Source organism: Helianthus annuus, chromosome 6 (genome assembly GCF_002127325.2).
Source record: "Helianthus annuus cultivar XRQ/B chromosome 6, HanXRQr2.0-SUNRISE, whole genome shotgun sequence".
NCBI classification, from domain to species: domain Eukaryota; kingdom Viridiplantae; phylum Streptophyta; class Magnoliopsida; order Asterales; family Asteraceae; genus Helianthus; species Helianthus annuus.
In genome coordinates this window covers 45,146,192-45,151,224 of record NC_035438.2, presented here as the reverse complement: position 1 = coordinate 45,151,224, position 5,033 = coordinate 45,146,192, and positions in this window count along the sequence as shown.

Sequence of the window (5,033 nt, the reverse complement as noted above, 5' to 3'; positions counted from 1 at the left end):
AAGCCTACGTAACCCAGTAATTACCATTTGTCTCCCGGGTCGGGAGGACACGTTACGTAAAGCCTACGTAACCCAATACCATCTACTGTCTTCCGGGTCGGAAGGACACGCTGCGTAAAGTCTACGTAGTCCCCACGCGTACCACTGTCCTCGGGGAAGGGCACGTCACGTAAAGCCTACGTGACCCAGTACGTATTCCTGTTCTCGGTTTAAGAAGAACACATGGTTGCACTAGTCTAGTAAGTACCATAATGGGAATCCCCCATTGTTAAGGATAATTGTGAGAATCCCTCACCAATAGTATATACATGTATGGGAAGCCCCCACTAGATGAACTTACGCATTACTGTTACGAACTTACTTTCTGTGAACTCGCTCAACTAGTTTGTTGATTATTTGCTGCATGCCTTGCAGGACCTTAGGTATACTTGGAGCTTGCACCAGAGGAGAAGCGGGTCGTTGTGGACAAGAACACGTGAATGCTTATTAAACACTTTTACATTCACACATTGATACTTATGTTTTGGGTTTTACATTTAATGCTTCCGCTACATATACAATGTTTGGTTTTGAACATCAATTATGTCTATGATTATTATTAAATGCTATGTTTGATATAATTGGTGGCTTGATCCTGGTCATGTCACGCTCCCAAGCGGTGGTACTCCGCAGGTGGATTTTGGGGGTGTGACAGATTGGTATCAGAGCCATTGGTTATAGAAAACTTGGTTTTAATATGGGAAAACGTTTTTATTAAAACCAGACTATAACCAGAACAGTGCTCTCAACGATCCACAACGACGCTTCGCTCCACGTGCAAGACTCGACATCCTAGGTAATAAGGTTTATGTTTATTGCCTGTTTGCTAGAACTGCTTAGAACTTTGCTCGCATTACACATGATACTATAGCATGAGAATCCCTACGTGCTTACACTTTTCTGTCATCGCCCTACTCGCGAACCACTCTCACTCACATTACTTTTACTATGAAGATCATGTCTGGAAGAATTAACATGACACAAGCCCAGCTAGAGGCTCTCGTTCAAGCTCAAGTTGCTACGGCACTTGCAGCTGCTCAAGCAGGTAGTATATCCTGTAGTCATAACTTACGCTAGGATCTTTAGATCCTACATTCCTACACTAGCCCTTGTATTTAAACTTTGCCCTATTCGTACACAATAGGTCAACCAGCGCAGCAAGTTTGCACCTTTAAGAACTTCATGGACTGTCGTCCAAGTACCTTCAGCGGCACAGAGGGGGCAGTGGGACTCCTCCACTGGTTCGAAAAGCTAGAGTTAGTATTCGAAATGTGCGAGTGCCCTGAGGCTCGCAAAGTCAAGTATGCAACTGGCACCTTGGAAGGAATCGCGCTAACCTGGTGGAACGCGCAGGTGCAAATTCTGGGGTTGGCAGCTGCTAACGCCACACCCTGGAACGATTTTAAGGAACTTATCAAGAGGGAGTATTGTACACGTGAAGATATTCACAAGTTGGAAGACGAGCTGTATAATTTGAAAATGGTTGGGTCAGAGATCGAAGCGTATACTAAACGGTCGAATGAGCTGGCCGTGCTATGTCCAACTATGGTGGACCCTCCATACAAGCGCATTGAGATGTATCTCAAGGGATTGGCGCCAGAGATCCAGAGCCATGTTACCTCAGCTAATCTCGATAACATCCAGGATATTCAACGTCTCGCCCACCGTATCACAGACCAGGCAGTGGATCAGAACAAACTGCCTAAACGTATCAGCGCTACTGCTACCGTTACTACTTCAGCTACTCCTACTACTAGTGACAGCAAAAGAAAGTGGGATGGAGATTCGAGTAAGGGTTCAGCATCCGTTCAGTCTCAAGCTCAGCAACAGAAGACTGACCACTACCAGAGTCCCAGTCAGCAATCCCCTGGTGGTCATAGACGGGGAAGATATCAGGGATTTCACCCCAAGTGTCACAATTGCAACAGGCACCATAGCGGCCCATGCAGCAAGGTTCGTTGCCAAAGGTGTCTCAAGATGGGGCACGAGGCCAAAGACTGTAGGAGCCCTCGTCCTGCAAACCAGAACCAGCAACCGCAACAACCAGCTCCACAGAACCCACAGCAGCAGCAGCAGCCACAACGTGGAAACCGGGGATGTTTCCAGTGTTGGGCTGAAGGTCACTTCAAACGCGATTGTCCTCAGTTGAACCAGAATCGCAACAACAATAACCAGGGCAACGGGAACAATAATGGCGGGAACAACAACAACAACAACAACAATGGCCACGAGGCTAGGGGACGCGCTTTTGTGCTAGGTCGAGGTGACGCAGTGAACGATCCCAATGTGGTTATGGGTAAGTTTCTCCTCGACAATATTTACGTTACTGTTTTGTTTGATTCGGGTGCGGATACAAGCTATATGTCTGTGAAAATGTGTCAACTGCTAAAACGTGCACCAACACTTTTACCCACCAAACATGTAGTAGAGTTAGCTAACGGTAAAAGTCCAGAAGCCACGCACGTAGTTCAGGGTTGTAATCTTATCCTAGCTGGTCAAGCTTTCACTATCGATCTCATTCCCATAGTTTTGGGTAGCTTCGACGTCGTGATTGGGATGGATTGGTTATCCCAACACCAGGCAGAAATCTTATGCAGCGAGAAGATAATTCGTATTCCTCGTTCGGGTCAAGAACCTCTTGAAGTTCAAGGCGACAAGAGTGGTGCTGTGGTTGGCATCATCTCTTTCCTGAAGGCTCAGAAATGTTTGCGGAAGGGTCACACCGCAATCTTGGCACTCGTTACAGACGCGTCAGCAAAGGAAAAGAAATTGGAGGATATTCCAATCGTACGCGATTACCCTCAGGTGTTTCCTGAAGACTTACCTGGCTTACCGCCTCATCGTCAGGTCGAATTTCAAATCGAGCTCGCTCCAGGAGCAGCACCCATAGCTCGCGCACCATATCGTTTAGCTCCATCGGAATTGGAAGAACTGTCGAAACAGCTGCAAGAGCTCTTGGAAAAGGGCTTTATACGCCCAAGCTCTTCGCCTTGGGGAGCTCCAGTACTATTTGTGAAAAAGAAAGACGGTACGTTTAGAATGTGCATAGACTACCGTGAACTCAACAAGGTAACGGTGAAGAACCGTTATCCTCTCCCACGCATAGACGACTTATTCGACCAGTTGCAAGGGTCGTGTTACTATTCGAAGATAGACTTGAGGTCTGGTTATCATCAGCTGAGAGTCGGGGAGGAGGACGTCTCCAAAACCGCATTCAGAACTCGCTACGGCCACTACGAGTTTCTTGTCATGCCGTTCGGGTTAACGAACGCGCCTGCCGTATTTATGGATCTTATGAACAGGGTGTGCAAACCCTATCTCGACAAATTCGTCATAGTATTCATCGACGACATTCTGTTCTACTCCAAGAGTCAGGAGGAACACGAGCAGCATCTACGCCTCATTTTGGAACTCCTTCGGAAGGAACAGCTATACGCTAAGTTTTCGAAATGCGACTTCTGGCTTCGTGAAGTCCATTTCTTAGGCCATGTAGTAAACAAGGATGGGATCCATGTCGATCCATCCAAGGTAGACTCGATCAGGAACTGGCCTGCACCACGAACGCCAACGGAAATACGCCAATTCTTGGGTTTGGCAGGTTACTACAGACGGTTTATCAAGGATTTCTCGAAGATTGCGCAGCCGCTTACGCTACTGACACAGAAGGGTGTCACCTACCGTTGGGGAGATCTCCAAGAGACTGCTTTTCAGCACTTAAAGGATAGACTTTGCAGCGCACCTATCCTCTCTCTGCCAGAGGGCACAGATGACTTCGTGGTTTATTGTGATGCATCCATTCGGGGACTTGGATGTGTGTTAATGCAGCGCGACAAGGTTATTGCTTACGCCTCTCGTCAACTCAAGGTTCATGAACGGAACTACACGACGCACGACTTAGAGCTGGGAGCTGTTGTTTTCGCGCTTAAGATATGGCGACACTACCTGTACGGTACCAGGTGCACGATTTACACCGATCACAGGAGTCTCGAGCATATCCTTAAGCAGAAGGATTTGAATATGCGTCAACGACGATGGGTCGAGTTATTGAACGATTACGAATGCGCTATCAAGTACCATCCAGGCAAAGCCAACGTTGTGGCTGATGCCCTCAGTCGGAAAGACACTTTACCTCGGCGCGTGCGAGCGCTACAGCTTACGATTCAGTCTAGCCTTCCTGCACAGATACGAGATGCTCAGGCAGAAGCATTGAAGCCTGAAAACGTCAAGGCTGAAGCCTTACGCGGCTCACGACAACAAATGGAACAGAAGGCAGACGGCGCCTACTATGTAACGGGGCGTATTTGGGTCCCACTTTATGGCGGTCTACGCGAACTGGTGATGGACGAAGCACACAAGTCTCGCTACTCGGTACATCCAGGGTCGGACAAAATATACCACGACATCAGCACTACTTATTGGTGGCCTAGTATGAAGGCCCACATTGCTACGTACGTTGGAAAATGCTTGACCTGTGCGAGAGTCAAGGTTGAATATCAGAAACCAGCTGGCCTACTTCAGCAGCCTAAGATACCTCAATGGAAATGGGAAGAAATTTCCATGGATTTCGTTACAGGCCTACCTAGATCCCAGCGGGGGAACGACACTATATGGGTGATCGTGGATCGACTCACCAAGTCTGCACACTTCCTAGCTATAAAGGAAACGGATAAGTTCTCCACTCTCGCAGACATCTACCTTAAAGAAGTTGTTTCGAGGCACGGGGTGCCCACATCCATCATTTCGGATCGCGATGCACGATTCACGTCAGAACTTTGGCAAGCAATGCACAAATCTTTCGGCTCACGATTAGACATGAGCACATCATATCATCCTCAGACGGATGGACAGTCTGAGCGAACGATCCAAACTCTAGAAGACATGCTTCGGGCATGCGTCATCGATTTCGGCAACGGCTGGGAAAAGCATCTCCCTTTGGTGGAGTTCTCGTATAATAATAGTTATCACACCAGCATTCAAGCCGCTCCATTCGAGGC